Genomic DNA, 17,623 nt, shown 5'->3' on the forward strand with positions numbered 1-17,623 from the left:
CCATGTATGTGGAAGGCGCCGCTGCTAGCTAGTATGAATCCATCAAAAACACCCCAACCACTACAAATTGGACAGCCTTCTGTCAAGCCTTGCACGATCGATTTGATCGCGATCAGAAGCAAGCATTAATCCATCAATTATTCCACATCAAACAAACTTCTATGGTGTCGGAATATGTCGAGCGGTTCTCAGTGTTAATTGATCGCCTCAAATCTTATTCTACTTCTACTGATCCCCTGTTCTATACAATGCGCTTTATCGATGGCCTTCGGCTCGACCTCAAAGCTATGATTCTAGTTTCTAGACCCTAGACACTCGATGCTGCTATCTGCATGGCTCTTGTGCAGGAGGAGGTGGCTGGCCAAGCGGGCACACCATCTTCGTTCCGTTCGTTAGCAACCGTTGAGTGGTCTTCTACGGCCACACCACGGACCGCGCTGCCGCTACCCACACCTCCGCCTCGTGTGGACAAGCCCATGGCGAAGCCTGCAGCCGTCGAGCCCGCAGCACAATCTTCAGCATCTGGTGCTCTAGCTACTGTCAAAGCTTACCATCGAGCATTGGGGTTATGCTATGAGTGCAACGCCAAGTGGAGTAAGGATCATCGGTGTGCCTCCGAAGTCTTGCATGCAGTTGATGCTCTTTGGGAATCATTGGACCCTGATGTTGTGCCGTCTGCCGAACACTCTGCTGATCAACCAACGGAACAAAGTGTTTTTGGCTATCTCCAAGTCTGTCGTGTCTGGGGTATCAGCTGCTCGTACTATCCGATTGCTGGGCTCCATGTCAGATATTCCAGTACATATTTTGGTGGATTCAGGAAGTTCTTCTTCATTTATCAGTACCACTACAGCTGCTCAGTTACATCACTCAGATTCAATTGCTATGTCTAGTTGTGTGTAAGTTGCTGGTGGTGGTGTGTTGCAGAGTTCCTTGATGCTTCGTCAAGTTCAGTGGACAGTTGGCTCATGTTCTTTTAGCACTGATTTCCGTGTGCTGCCGTTGGGTACCTTTGACGCCATTTTGGGCATGGATTGGTTAGAGACCTACAGTCCTATGCAAGTTCATTGGGCCTTGAAGTGGCTGGCAATTCCATATGCTGGCACGACTCAGGTGTTGCAAGGGTTACTGCCTGAGGAACCGGAATTGTTGTTGTTGCACATTGACCATACAGTGCCTGCTCCTTCTTCAGCTCAGGATCCAGTCAGTGTTCTAGCTCTAATCCAGTAGCTTATTGAGGAGTTTTCTAACTTGTTACAGCCACCAACATCTCTTCCACCTTCTCGTGCTTGTAACCATGAGATCCCTCTGTTGCCATGTGCCCAACCCGTCTTCATTCGGCCCTATAGATACCCACCCAAACTCAAAGATGAGATTAAAGCTCAAGTTCAAGAGATGTTATCTTAAGGCCTCATTTAGCCAAGCTCTAGCTCTTTCTCATCACCGGTCTTGCTTGTCAAAAAGAAAGATGGCTCCTACCGGTTCTGTGTGGACTTCAGACACCTCAATGCTCTGACCCGGAAGTCTAAGTTTCATGTACCAGTGTTTGACCAGTTGATGGATGAGCTAGCAAACACTAAATGGTTCTCCACATTGGACCTTCGAGTGGGTTTTCACCAAATACTGTTACAGCAAGGTGAAGAATTCAAGATCGCTTTCTAGACTCACATGGGTCAGTATGAGTTTAGAGTCATGGCGTTTGGTCTTACTGGCGCGCTCGGCACATTTCAGGGTGCCATGAATGGTACCTTGGCTCCAGGTTTGCGCCGCTTCGTGTTGGTTTTCTTCGATGATATCCTAGTGATGAGGACATGGCACCTTCAGATACGAACAATGATTATAAGGTGCGCTCGTTCCTACATTTGCATAGTGGCTTTGGTTATAATTCACTTGGTTCCACATGTACATGTCACTATTTGATTGTAGGTTCAAATGTATTTCATAATGGAAGTTCAACTTTGATGAACTTCCATTATGAAATACATTTGAACCTACAATCAAATAGTGACATGTACATATGGAACCAAGTGAATTATAACCAAAGCCACTATGCAAATATAGGAACGAGCGCACCTTATAATCATTGTTCGTATCCGAAGGTGCCATGTCCTCATCATCCTCCCCTTCTTGACAACAAACTATCCTCGGTTTGGGATTAGCTAAAGGAAACGTTGTTGGTAGTAGCCAACATTGCTCCCCTTCTTGAAATTTAACATGTTTCTTTATAACAAAACTAGGGAAACTCGACATGACAAGATTATAGCAATTGCAATCCTTTGGTTGATCATACTTTTGCACAATATAAGGAGATTTCATATTTGAACAAATATAGACACGATGCACCATATACTCTCCTTTACAATTATATTTTCCAATAAAATGATATGTATGTCTAGAGAACCATGGCAAATCAGCATATGCATAAAGTTTCTCCTCTAAAGAACTAAGATTACACGGAACATCAAATTCAATGTAACACAAAGTATTTAAAAAAGACAATAATTTCAGCTCATCAACTTCACTAGCATTATGAATAACAAGTCTATTTTCAGCACAAGTGCTTATTTTTAGCACACATATAGCGTGATCATTCTTCAATAATTGCATGGGTATAACATAAATATCATCATGCAAGTCATCTTCGTCATAAGAAACATCAAGCAAATCATCTTGTGACAAAGGTAAATTAAGCGAATGCTCCACTAAAATTTGCTCTATCATAGCATGATTGGTGAAAAAATTCAGCACATCAAGAGAACTTGCACCTTCTGTGAGTTTAGCATCATGGGCATTACCTTTGCTCTCATGTTCAGCAGGGGTAATAGTTGATGGTTCTGAATTTTCACATGAGGCTGTGAGCTTCTCATTTTCTGTCACGTCATCCTTGCTCTTTTCTACATTGTCCTACAAAAGGTTAGGCATAGTAGGAGGAATAACAATAGACTCTTTCTCTAAATGGTACACCTCATCATATGAAGTCAAAATAGGAGGTGGATTAACAAAGGTTTCTCACATAAGAAGTTTTATATCATTCCAAGTTTGAGGCTTATCAGAAGGATCTAAAGACTCCCACCAAGATAAAGCAGAATGTAGCAAAACACTAGCTACATTTTTTACCTTTCTCCTTAGACACATAAAGCGAGTAGCAAATATATTATCGATGGCAATTTCCCACTCCATGTACTCATCAGCACCTATACCGTCATAAGTCGGTGGATACGAACAACCTGTCATTGTAAACACAAAAATAAGGAACAAACGGTGAAAGTTATCCCTATCAAATGACTACGTTGTTGCAGTGGTGTCATTTTTGACAGCAAGTGGAAGCGTCTTACCAAGCTCTTACAAAGTTCTTACCAATGCAAGCAGTGGACGGTACAACCGGCGGCTAGTCCGTGATACCTATGAGGTAGTGGTACCGAGATTGCAAGGACCTTTTTTCTGTACTGATCTGAAGTATATATGTGGAGCTTGGGAGGCACAAATATATATATATATATATATATATATATATATATATATATATATATATGTGGCACACAAGTCAGTGACAGACAACAATATTGAATAAATGTCCAGAGCACTTGTCCTAGTTACTGGCCTATACGTGTTCCTATCACCAGTTGTGATAAACAAGAGAGGAAACAAGGATGAAAGAAAACAAGTATTAAAGGTAGCAACGGATATGAACAAGGCAAAAGGTACCACAAACAATAGAGCTATTGAGTGTTCCTTATGTGCTCCTTTTCGATATCTTCTATTCTCTTTTACTATTTTTTTTCTTTTATCTTTTTTTCTTGCTTTTGCTCTTTTGATATTTTTTTCTCAGCAAGGAGCACACAAGAATAAACCATAAAAAATTTGAGCTCAATTGAATAAAAGATGTGACTTATAGAAAATTAGGACTGTGCTCTAAAAAGCATACCAAAATTTGTGGGCTCAGAAACTCAATTTTTCTAATCGAATTTAGCAAATCTAATTTTTGCGAACCCAGCCATGCTGGGATGAAATAGATCTAAAATTTTCTGACGTTCTCCATAGATATAAAATTTTCCCCGTTTCGAGTTTGGATGCAAAAGTTATGACTGTTTTAAGGAAGCTGCTCGAATCAGGGATTTAGTGGACATAAGATGCAAACCGATGGTGATACGGAATAGCGGCGGGTGAAGGAATCAACACAAACTAGAAAAGAACACAATCTAAACCAGCAACAAGACTTTGACCTAGGACATAAACTCGACAAAGCGAACTCTGAAACTGAAATATGCAAAGGCTATAGCGCGAAAGGTTCTAGGATAGGAAATAAAAGTATGGCACTGGACTATAGGACGAATGCGAAACTCTCAAACTAGGGAATAAAAGTGAACCTAATGGTATACCTTAGCTCTGATTACCACTTAATGGAGACGGGGATCCCGATCTTCCGTCAGGTGATGGTAACTATCGTTGTGGCGGAGAATGACACACCGATCCGGCTTCAGATCGAAAGATCGAACCCTACAATCTTAGCACCACAACTCCTCTGGTTATCAACCAAGTCATAGACCAGGTTGACCTCGCCAAGAAGGCTAATCTCTGCCTGCGCAACGAAGAACACAAGCAAGAATAAGAAAGAACACAACCAAATTGCAGATGAAAGATTAATCTCACGAGTTGGGGTCTCACAAACCGAAGAACGGCGAAACTATTTCTTGACAGAATAATCTAAGCAAAACCCAAAACTTAATGATGGCAGCGGCATATGATTATAAAGGTCTTAGGGTCGTCGCCTACCCTGGACGCGCCCCCTAATGGCCCAAACACGATACATGGTCCAACGGACTAAAAGTAGGTGTCGCAGCACCCTGGCAGATTCTATATGCTGACTTATTTTGACTATTCCTGTTGATTACAAAGAGGTTTTGACATGAAACCATATGGATTGGCTTCCTTATTAAATTAGCTTTCCATCCATATGTGGATCATCGAAAACGGAGTTCGGATGCGTCCTGGGCGTCCGTTTTATTGCAGACTGGTCGTAACGGCCGAGGCAGACTCGAACTCGGATTGGACTGGGCCTCTGGCTTGGCTTGGACGTCCTTGCTGGCCTCCTAAGGTGGTGGCCAAGGAGGAGGACGTCCAAGGCCATCTCTTAGGTGTTCTCCATCTTCTTGGGGCGTGCTCCAACTTGGGCCTGGGTCCCAAGGATGTCTAACAAGCCCATGACGACAATGTAGCTCCCGCTAGAAATAGCGATAGAATATATTGATGATTTGGAGGCCTTGCCGATATGATATTGAGATGGAACTAGATCTATTTGAAAGATTATCAAACAAGCTTTCCATCAAGTGCTCATTGACCTCGATCGCACTCCGGATGGATGAGTTATGGCGTTCCCAATGAGGCACTGTCGAGCTGCCGATGAACCAAAAGTTCAACTTTGATGAACTTCCATTATGAAACACATTTGAACCTACAATCAAATAGTGACATGTACATGTGGAACCAAGTGAATTATAACCAAAGCCACTATGCAAATGTAGGAATGAGCGCACCTTATAATCATTGTTCGTATCCGAAGGTGCCATGTCCTCATCACCTAGTCTACAGCCCTACCCTTGAAGCCCATGTAAACCATCTGCGCCAAGTTTTTCAGTGGTTACGTGCTGATCAGTGGAAGCTCAAGCTCTCTAAATGTACCTTCGCTAAGGAGTCCATCTCCTACTTGGGTCATATCATCAGCAGCCAAGGCCTATCCACGGACCTAGCCAAGGTGCAAGCAGTCCTCGAATGGCCCACTCCATCTTTAGTTCGGGAGCTCTGCGGTTTTCTGGGCCTTGCTAGCTATTACTGGAAGTTTGTGCGTCATTTCAGCATTATTGCCAAGCCTCTAACCGATCTCTTGAAGAAAGATCAGTTGTTCATCTGGACCTCAACCCATGAGTCTGCCTTTTCGGTCCTCAAGCAGGCTCTCTGTACTGCCCCTATCTTGGCATTGCCGGATTTCACCTTACCCTTCCACATTGAAACCGACGCTTTGGGTACCGGGATTGGAGCCGTTCTACAGCAGAATGGGCACCCCATAGCATTCATCAGCAAGGGTCTCAGTCCACAGAATCAAGGGTTGTCTGTCTATGAGAAGGAATATCTTGCTATCTTGCTGGCTGTCGAACAATGGCATCACTACTTGCTTCAGGGCGAGTTCTTCATTCACACTGATCATCGCAGCTTAGTCCATCTTAATGAACAGAGGCTCCACACTCCATGGCAATAGAAGGTCTTCTCCAAGTTGCTCGGGTTACAGTATAAGATTCTGTACAAGAAAGGATCGGAGAACGGCGCGGTAGATGCTCTATCTCGCCGTGTGCCCACAACCCAGAGCTATGCCATATCTTCAGTCTCCTACACTTGGCTCAATGAAGTGGTCCGGGGATACAACTCTGATCCAACTGCTATGGCTTTTTTATCTCAGCTGGCTGCCAGCCTCGACAGCCACCCTCCATTCTCTTTGCTCTAAGGCGTCATCAGATACAAGAACCGTCTGTGGCTCGGTTCCAACAAGCCCATGCAACTGAAAATTATGTCTGCTTTGCATAGCAGTCCCTTGGGGGTCACTCAGGAGCTCCGGCAACATACAACAAAATTAAAGCTCTATACTTCTGGCCTGGTATGAAGTCAGACATTTGGGCTTATGTTTAGTCCTGTGTTGTGTGCTTGCAAGCTAAGCCGGACAGATCACGCTACCCAGGTCTCTTGCAGCCCCTTCCTGTGCTGTCTATCTCCTGGGAAGTGATCACGATGGATTTCATTGAAGGTTTGCCACAATCTGGTTCCTTCAATGCTATCTTGGTAGTGGTGGATAAATTCTCCAAGTTTGCATACTTTATTCCCCTGTGGCATCCCTTCACAGCAGCTTCTATTGCCAAACTTTTCATGGACCAAGTGTATCGCCTTCATGGTCTTCCTCGAGCCATTGTTTTAGACCGTGACCGTATCTTTACAAGCAATTTCTGGAAATGTCTATTCAAGGCTGTCGGTTCTGAGCTTCAGTTTAGCTCCGCATACCATCCTTAGATGGACGGCCAGACAGAGTGCGTCAACCAGTGTGTCAAAACTTTTCTTCGCTTCTTTGTGCACACCTGCCCAGCTCAGTGGAGTCGCTGGTTACCACTTGCTGAATTCTGGTATAATACATCTACACATTCTGCGTTAGGCCGTTCCCCCTTTGAGGTCTTATATGGTTTTCCTCCACGACTGTTGTCGGTCAACTTGGATGAGGTGGCTCCAGTCCCTGATCTTCACAAGTGGATGACTGATCGAGAGCTTATGCATTCTGTTGTCAAGCAGCACTTGCTCTGTGCTCAGGCTCGCATGAAACAACAAGCTAATAAAGGTCGTTCTGAGCGCCAGTTCTCTATGGGTGATATGGTGTTCCTGAAGCTTCAACCCTATATTCAATCTTCTCTGTTCCACCGCTCCAACAACAAATTATCCTTCAAATTATTTGGGCCCTTTCAAGTCATTCAAAAGGTTGGTCCAGTCGCCTACAAGCTACTTCTTCCACCAGGCACGGCTGTCCATCCAGTCTTCCACGTCTCACAGCTTCGTTCGTCTCTAGGCCATCAGCAGGTATCACACTCACTACCTTCTGATTTGCGGCCATTTCAGTTTTCGCTTCGGATGCTGCAACGATGCTGGACATCCGGCGCTCGCCCTGTGGCCCAAGGTCTTATTCAGTGGTCACATTCACCGCTGGAGCTGTCTACTTGGGAGCCGCTCGAGCAACTTCGCCAACAGTTTCCACGAGCACCAGCATAGGGACATGCTGGTTCTGAAGATGGGGGGAATGTTAGCAGCTAGCCCCTGCCTGTGCCTGTGACAGTGGAGGACGACGTGCCGAAAGCTGAAGAGGAAGCTGATGCGCCAGGAGATGAAGAGGAGGCCGCTCGGCCTGTCAGGCCCAAGAAAATGCGCCGGCCCAATACAAGGATTGTTGGCCCAAGATGGTAGACCTAGAGAATGTATTTAGTATAAGCAGTAAGGAAGAGAGAGGGCATGGAGAACTGGAACCATTACAATTACTCGTCGCTATTCGTCGTTATACTTTCTACTGCCTATTTCCGATTCCAGTTCTTCCTTCTTCCGATTTCCCTTGTTGCTAACACCGCTGCAGTCGCTCGCACATACTCCGCTGCTCTCCACGAGCGGTGCCACCGCCCCGCCACCGGACACGATCCATGATGACGGTGGAGCCTGCTACGGCGATGCGAAGGCGTTGAGGAAGCGCACGGTAGTGTGTAGGCCGTGAAGGCGGCGCGCGACGACATGGCAGTGCGTGCGCTGCATGAAGCGCGCCCTTGGAGGCCACCGAGAGGTACGCGCCACAGCGCTGCCAGCGAGCGTTGCCTTCGACTTCGCCTTACGTGCGGCAACGAGCCCTCCCACGCTGCTACAGCCGTCGCCGCAGCCGCCCACGCCGCTGCAGCCACCCACGCGATGCCCACACCGTCAGCGACCACGGCCGCCGCAACAAGTTCACTCCTGCGTCAGTGCGCCCACGTGAAAGGCTCGGAAGCCGATAGCAAGGACATCTCAGCCTCCGTGTCGACCTCCTGCTCCTGTTTGCTCCGCATTCCTGACCACCATCGACCTCAAAATGTCGGCAACAATACTTCCATGGAGGATGCCCTTAACGTGTTCGATGAAATGGGCGCAAGGTATATATGCATACCCCATCTCTTTTTTTCCTTCTCAACATTTGTTGCTGAATTTGCATTCCCCATCTCTATCAGTTGTGCTTTACATAATCAGGTTTAAAGTTTAGTACATAGATTGACATGAGTTCAATGATTCCAGTGCAACTGATGGGATGAGGACTGTACGATCTTTTTTGTTATTTGATTAAGAGTTAAATGCACCAGAGATCCATTAATTTATGAGAAAGTTTTAGTTGAGTCCATCAACTTTCAAAGTGACTTTTTGGGTCCATAAACTTTTAAAATGATTCACTGCAGTCCATACCTATTTATTTAACCTTAAATTTAAAACATATTTGTAGAAAACCCCTTCCCACATGCATGCAGGTGCATGCATGGCTCCCAGCGCCCTCCTCCAGCCGCCGTCGTGCCCCCAGAGACCAGCGAGCAGGTGCATGCATGGCTCCCAGTGCCCGTTGGCCGAAGCCGCCCGCGTCGTGCCTTGTTCATTCTCAGAAAAATCAGATAACTGCATGCATGCGGCTGGCCTGATACATACATGGCACTGCTCTGAGGTTTGCAGGTCCATCATGATGGCTCTACCAAACTTGCGTTACTTCATCGAGGCCGCGACGGCGGCGGCACGGATGCACGAGATGATCGACAAGCTGTAGCGTCTCGAGACAGAGGGCAAGAAGGGCGCCACCAAGGAGGACATCAGGGGCCAGATCACATTCAGGGACGTGCATTTCTCATACCCGTCTAGGCCTGACACGTGGGTGCTCGACGGCGTGAGCCTCACCATCTCTGAGAGCGCCACCGTCGGCCTCGTCGGCGGGAGCGGGTCCGGGAAGTCCACCATCATCTCCTTGCTGCAGAGGTTGTACAACTAGGACTCGGGCGAGATACTGCTGGACGGCAGTGACATTGGCACGCTCAACGTGGAGTGGCTCAGGAGCTAGATCGGCCTAGTGAGCCAGGAGCCTGTGCTGTTCGCCACGTCCATCAGGGAGAACATTCTGTTCGGCAACGAGGCGGCCTTGCTAAAGCAAATTGTCGTGGATACGAAACCAATGTATGCAGACATTTCAAATTCTGGCAACAAAATGAACTAGCCGTTTGATCACACTTCAGTAAATGAATCTGCTTGCACTTGCAGGTCGGGCAGTTCGGGACGCAGCTATCGGGAGGGCAGAAGCAGCGCATCGCCATCGCCTGCGCGCTCATCTAGGACCCCAAGATCCTGCTCCTCGATGAGGCGACCAGCGCGCTGGACTCCGAGTCGGAGCGCGCGGTGCAGGATGCGCTGGACCGAGCGTCCGTGTGTCGGACGACCGTCGTCGTGGCACACCGCCTCTCCACTGTTGGAACTCAGGATCACAATCACAGCGCTAAGATCAAATCTGGCTATCCTAACAGGAAGAAAAACGCAAGAACAGTGATGAATACAATCCAGCAACTATCAGAGGACAGTGCTATTTTCCACAGATGTATTATGACAGCACACTGTTTACAACTGATACAATGTGTTATCACGCTCTCTGAACTCTCTGCTACTTATACCTGCAGTTTACACCACTGCAAAACACACTGAAAATTCAAAATACAAAGATACACGGAATGTAAAATGCAACTGCTTCACGCTGGTTCTCATCATGGGCGCGGTCACCACCTGGCTGCCCACCAACCGTTCCCGCTCCTGCTGAGTTTGAATTCAAACTTGCTGCTCTTGCCTAGCCAACATCTCCAGCACCTCAGCCACTCCTAACCAGCATCAAGCTTACATCAACATTCTCCCCCTTAAACTTGATGGCCCTCAAGCTCCCTGACACCGAGTAGGTGCCTCATCTCTACCAACTTCACCACTGACATAGCCTTCGTCAGAGAGTCAGCCTTTTGCTCCAAAGTACTAACTCTCTTGACTAGAATGTCACCATGCTCAACACATTCTCTGATATAGTGAAACTTAATATCAATGTGTTTGCTTCTCCCATGAAACACTGGATTCTTCATCAACTGAATTGCTGAATTGTTGTCCACAAACAACACAACTTTCTTTGGCTTAGTCCTTGTGAGCTCACTTAGCAAGTTTCTGAGCCACATTGCCTGCATAGTAGCTGCTGTAGCAGCCATGAACTCTGCTTCACAAGATGACAGAGCCACAGTTTTCTCCTTGTGTGAGCACCATGTGATCAGACTGTCATTCAGGTAAAAAGCCATCCCTCCAGTGCTTCTCCTATGATCCATGTCACCTGCTAGATCACTGTCTGAATATCCCACCAGCCTCTCTTCTTTTTCTTCTTTGGTATAGACAACACCATAGTTCATTGTATCTTTCAGATACCTGAGTATTTGCTTAACTGCATTTGAATGCATGACTGTAGGCCTCTTCATGAACCTGCTTGCCATACCAACTGAGAATGCCAGATCAGGTCTGGTATGCAGTAGATACCTAAGGCACCCAATGATTCTCCTGTAACCTGTTGCATCAATAGCTTCCCCAGCCTTATCATCATGCAACTTTGTCCCTAGATTCATTGGAATTTTTGTTGGGTTACAATCCATCATCCCAAACTGAGACAATACCTTCTTGGCATAACTTGTTTGTCTAATAGTTGTGCAATCTTCTTTCTGCTCCACCTCTATTCCCAAATAGAATGATAGTAATCCCAAATCACTCATTTCAAATTCAGAGGTCATCTGCTTCTTAAAAGTTGCCAACTCTGTAGGATCCCCTCCTGTCACTATCAGATCATCAACATAAACACCAAGAATCACTCTTGTCTTCCCAACACCTCTAGTGTATACTGCTGGTTCAGTTGCACACTTACTGAATCTCAATTTCTTCAGACAATTGTCTAGCTTGACATTCCAAGCTCTTGGAGCTTGCTTTAGTCCATACAAAGCTTTGCTAAGTTTGTACACCATCTGCTCCTTGCCATTCACTACATATCCATCAGGTTGGGCCACATAAACATCTTCCACAAGTTCACCATTCAGAAATGTTGTCTTCACATCTAGGTGATGCACTTCCTAGCCCCAGTTAGCTGCCATTGCTAGTATCAGTTTGACAGTGTCTAGTCTTACCACGGGTGCAAAGACTTCTTCATAATCAATACCCTTCTTCTGTACATAACCCTTTGCAACTAGCCTTGCTTTGTGCTTCACCACATCTCCATCATCATTCCTTTTCAACTTATAAACCCATTTCAAACTAATGGGCTTGTGGCCTGCTGGCAACTTGACTAAATCCTAGGTCTTGTTCTTGATTATTGACTGCATCTCACTGTCCATAGCTGCCATCCAGTCGACATCACCAGCTGCTTCCTGATAACATGTAGGTTCTTCCATAGTAGCTAATAGAGCATTAATTTCAACTTCTGTATCTAAAGCCAAATCCACTTCTACAGAATCCTCATACACTTCATTCAGGCTCCTGAACCTCACTGGCCCATCATCATGATCAATGTCCATGTTCTCATCATTATTTTCTTGTTCTGAGCCTGAATGCTGGTTAACTGAAACATCTAAATCTGTTGCCTGATCAGTAACAATGTCAGGCTGTGCATCCTCACTTGGTTGAACTGAATTTCCTTCACCACTAGATCCCTGCACTCCATCAGTTGCTCCCCCTGAATCATTTTGTGGTTGGTTACCTTGGTTATCACCACCAATACCACCACCGCCATACTGCTGTACTGTATCTCCCACAACATCTTCAACAGTAAATTCTGAACCTTTACCAAGTTCAGTATCCCACTTCCAAACTTCATTCTCTTCAAAAATCACATCTCTACTTACTACTATCCTCCCAGATTGTGGATCATAGAGTCTATGAGCTTTGCTCCCTTCCTCAACACCAAAATACACCATGAGTACACTCCTGTCACCTAGCTTTTTTAGATGAGGCATCGCTGGTCTGACATGTGCTTTGCACCCAAACACCTTTAGATGACCTAGCTGAGGCTTCCTACCATTCCAGACCTCAAATGGTGTCCTGTCACCCATTGGTCTTGTAGGAAGTCTGTTCAATAAATGAACTGAGTGTCTCATTGCCTCCCCCCAGAACATGCCTGGTATCTTCATGCCTTTCAGTAATGACCTTGTCATCTCCATGACTGTCCTATTTCTTCTCTCAACAACTCTATTTTGTTGAGATGAGTAAGGTGCAGTAAACTGCCTTCTTATGCCTCCTTGCTCACAAATTTCCTTGAAAGCATTTGACAAGAATTCCCCACCCCTGTCAGATCTTACACACTTCACCTTCTGGCCCAAGCTATTTTCTGCTTCTGCTCTAAACTTGGCAAAAGCTTGAACAGCTTGGTCTTTTGTTTTCAAGACTAAAACTGACATCCACCTAGTACAGTCATCTACTATAAGTATAAAGTATCTGCTACCTCCTGCTGTCACTGGGGTAATAGGCCCACACATATCAATGTGCAACAATTCAAGTGGTTCATCTGCTCTCCACCTAGAAGTTTGTGGGAATGAACATCTAGTCTATTTTGTAGCTAGACATGATTGACAAACTTGATCTGGATGTTCTATCAGAGGTATCCCCCTGCCATCTCCTTTTCAGCTAACAATCTTAAAGACTAAAAATTAACATGCCCAAGTCTGCCATGCCACAGCCAAGATTGATCACTAACATGAGTGAGAAAACAAACTGGTTCAATAGGTTCAGCTCTATCTTGTATAATCTGTTCACAGTTCTCTGAACTCTCATTATAACTCTTGCAGGGTTCTTTTCTGTTACCTCTATCAGATCATCATCCATATGCACTCTATGTCCAATTTCAGTTAATTGACCAAGGCTTACTAGATTACTCTTAAGCTTAGGTATGTAGTAAACATCATACAATACCCACTGATCCCTAGAAACACCCTGGAACAGAATAGAACCCCTACCCTGAATGTCAACCGTTGAACCATCACCAAAAGTCACCTTACCAGAAACAGTAGAGTCAATGTCTCTGAACTTTGCTCAATCTCTAGTCATGTGGTTGCTTGCTCCATTATCCAGGTACCAAACATCTCCATATGACACTCCATCATTGGTGTAGTGCAGCTCTGAAAACACCTTCACCTCATTCAGAAACACCTTGCCCTGACAATCGTTTGACAATTCCTTGTCTGAAGATGTGTTTTTAGGCTTCCCCGGCACTACCGTCTTAGCCATCAACACAGAGGGCTCAAACTCCACCGTTCTTGCATGATGAGCTTCTTCCTTGTTCTTCTCCTCGCTTGGACACTTATTTGCATAGTGCCCGGTCTTGTGACACTTGAAGCACTTGATGTGGCTCTTGTCGCGCTTCCCAGTGCCATCCTTCGCCGCATCACCGTGCCCATCGTGGCCACTACTATTGCCACCATGGCCTCGCCCACGACCACGACTCCTGCCGCTGCTCCCTTGTGATCGGCTCCTCCCGGATCCCTCACCAGACATCCGCTTCTGCCGAGCTTCCCACTCAGCTTGAGTCAACAACACCTGACCAATGTCTGTCTTCGCTGCGCCACTAGCTCCCTGCCTTGTGCGCTCTTCATACGCTTTCAACCGGCCAACAGCCTCATCAAACGCCAGCTTCTTGAGATCGTAGAACTGCTCGATCCCCGCAACCACGTTGATGAACCGCTCGGGCACAGTGTCGAACATCTTCTTCACAAGTGCTGCATCATCGAGTGATCCACCGAGGTTGCCGTACCGGACTGACATGCCCGTCAACCGCCCTACGTACTGATCGATGGTGTCTTCCTCCTTCATCTTCATGGCGTCGAACTCGCTCTTCAGTGTTTGTAGCCGCGCCTCCCTAACACGCTCCTCGCCGACGAACCTTGCCTTCAACGAGTCCCAGACCTCCTTCCCGATCTTCTTCGCCGCGACTTGCATCAGTATGTCATCGGGCAAGCACTGAAGCAGATGTGCCCGCGCCTTCCTGTCTTTCGCCTTCACCGCCGCTGTCGCCGCCGCACTCTGCTCCGACGACTCCTCGGATGGCTCCATGATCTCCCACACCCCCTGGTCCTCCATGATCGCCTGGACTCGGATGTTCCAACTAGTGTAGTTGGTTGCGGTCAGTGCCGGGTATGTGATCCGGTCACCACCGCCGCCGTCGCCTGCGCCACCACTCCTGTCACTCATGGCGTGAATCAAGGGATGATTAGCGTGTGATCAAGGCTCTGGTACCAAATGTTGGAACTCAGGATCACAATCACAGCGCTAAGATCAAATCTGGCTATCCTAACAGGAAGAAAAACGCAAGAACAGTGATGAACGCAATCCAGCAACTATCAGAGGACAGTGCTATTTTCCACAGATGTATTATGACAGCACACTGTTTACAATTGATACAATGCGTTATCACGCTCTCTGAACTCTCTGCTACTTATACCTGCAGTTTACACCACTGCAAAACACACTGAAAATTCAAAATACAAAGATACACGGAATGTAAAATGCAACTGCTTCACGCTGGTTCTCATCATGGGCGCGGTCACCACCTGGCTGCCCACCAACCGTTCCCGCTCCTGCTGAGTTTGAATTCAGACTTGCTGCTCTCGCCTAGCCAACATCTCCAGCACCTCAGCACACTCCTAACCAGCATCAAGCTTACATCAACATCCACGATCTGCAAGGCAGACATGATCGCCGTGCTCGACGCGGGCTGCGTGGTGGAGTGCGGCATGCACGACAAGCTCCTCCTCGGCACGAAGGCCGGCGAAGGCGGTGGCGTCTACGCATGGATGGCGCTGCTGCAGAAGGCGCCCGTGGCGAGGGAGGAAAGCGAGCGAGTGGTGGAAGTAGAGCCAGAGAGCAGCAGGGTGTCGTTCCATAGCATTGAGATCATGTAAGTGCCCAGCGACTTCCACCAAAGCCCGGTGCCGTCGTTCAGGTCGGTCAAACGCTCCGTGGAAATGGTAGACCATGGGCGCGACGGCCACGACCCGGCGCGCGGCAGAAAGCCTTCGCAGCTCTGCCTGCTCAAGATGAATCGGCCGGAATGGAAGCAAGCTCTGCTCGGGTGCGCCGACGCCATCGTTTTCGGTGCGGTGCTGCCGCTTTACTCTTACAACCTCGGAGCTTTGCCGGAGGTGTATTTTCTCGGCGACGATCACCTCATCCGTTCAAAGACCAGGTACCGTGCGATGTGTCCGTCTGTGCTCGCTGATACAGATTGCAGAGTGACATGGCGATGTCAGTGACGTTTGTCTGAACTCTGTTCTGAACAGGCTGTACTCCCTCGTCTTCTTCGGCATTGCCATCATCTGCATCACGGCGAACATCGTTCAGCACTACAACTTCGCCGTCATGGGCGAGCACCTTACAGAGCGCGTCCGTGGACAGATGTTCGCCAAGATACTCTCCTTCGAGGTCGGGTGGTTCGACGAGGACGAGAACTCGAGCGCCGCGGTGTGCGCGCGGCTGGCCACGCAGGCCACCAAGGTCCGATCCCTCGTCGGCGACAGCATGTGCCTCCTGGTGCAGGCGGCCGCCAATGCGGCGCTAGGTTTCTCTCTGGCCCTTGCCGTGTCGTGGCGGCTCGCGGTGGTCATGATGGCGATGCAGCCACTGATAATCGCGAGCTTCTACTTCAAGAAGGTGCTCATGACCGCCATGTCCAAGAAGGCCAAGAAGGCGCAGGTGCAATGGAGCCAGCTCGCCAGCGAGGCTGTCGTGAACCACTGGACGATCACCGCGTTCTCGTCGCAGCGTCGGATGCTCCGCCTGTACGAGGCCGCGCAGGAGGCACCGCAGAAGGACAACAGGGTGGAGTCGTGGTACTCCGGCTTCTGCCTGTCCCTGTGCCAGTTCAGCAACACGGGCAGCATGGCGCTTGCGCTGTGGTACGGATGCAGGCCGCGGGCGGGCGGCTTCGGCCAGCGGGCACTGGGAGCCATGCATGCACCTGCTCGCCGGTCTCTGGGGGCACGGTAGCGGCTGGAGGAGGGCGCTGGGAGCCATGCATGCACCTGCATGCCTGTGGGAAGGGGTTTTCTATAAATATGCTTTGAATTTAAGGTTAAATAAATAGGTATGGACTGCAGTGAATAATTTTAAAAGTTTATAACCTAAAAAACCACTTTGAAAGTTGATGGACTCAACTGAAACTTCCTTACAAGTTAATGGATCTCTGGTGTATTTAACTCTTTGATTAATGTAGCAACTTGCCTGCGAGCCACTATAACTAGCAGCCAATGTGGCTGGACACCTTAGGTTCAATCGAAGCTGATACACATACCGCCTGTCCATGCACAGTTACTCATGGTGTCTTGTTCCTCAATCCAGAAATGCTGTGCTCATCCTCCTTTTGTTTTTGCCCTCCGTTTCTCATGTGCAGATGCACCTCTCCTCAATAATGTCGTACACCCTAATTCCCAAGTTTGTTCCTATCAATTGAATTGGAGAGACAAAGCAAAGCTGGTTACATATCCATTTGACTGATCCAATGATATATTACTAATACATCCCATTAGAAGTAATCAATGAGTGCAAAACATCTATAAATGTTTTTCTGCTGTCGTCTTAACTCTCAGCTGTTTCTAACTACACCATCCATACAAAAACACAGTGATCTGTCATGGAAAGGGCTCACTAGTGACCTCCAGCGCCATTCTTCTCATAAAGATATAGGCATATTCCTGGCAGCCAAAATTGTTTTACTCAACTTGCAGCAACTTTTCTGATCACCAATTCTTTGATGAAGTGTCCCTGTACATGTAACTATGATTATAGCTGTCATTTCCTTTCTGGATGTTCGCCAGGCCATGTACACGTCCATTCATCAGCCTGTTGGCTAGTTTGTGTGAGAGAAAAATACTGTTTCAGCTGAAAATTTACGATCGTTTATGATAAGCCACAGCCAAACGAACAGGCTGAATTTCTCCGGACAATTAAGATGAGGTTATAATCATATGGTTATTTTTGAAAAAAATGTGCTCTGATCTTCATA

General features: G+C 47.2%; 1 pseudogene; it reads left to right on the top strand.

Moving 5' to 3' along the window:
• Positions 1-8,475: 8,475 nt before the first annotated feature.
• On the top strand, positions 8,476-16,608 carry LOC136537430 (ABC transporter B family member 15-like; annotated as a pseudogene).
• Positions 16,609-17,623: the final 1,015 nt, after the last annotated feature.

The sequence above is a fragment of the Miscanthus floridulus genome, chromosome 2, assembly GCF_019320115.1.
Source record: "Miscanthus floridulus cultivar M001 chromosome 2, ASM1932011v1, whole genome shotgun sequence".
NCBI lineage: Eukaryota > Viridiplantae > Streptophyta > Magnoliopsida > Poales > Poaceae > Miscanthus > Miscanthus floridulus.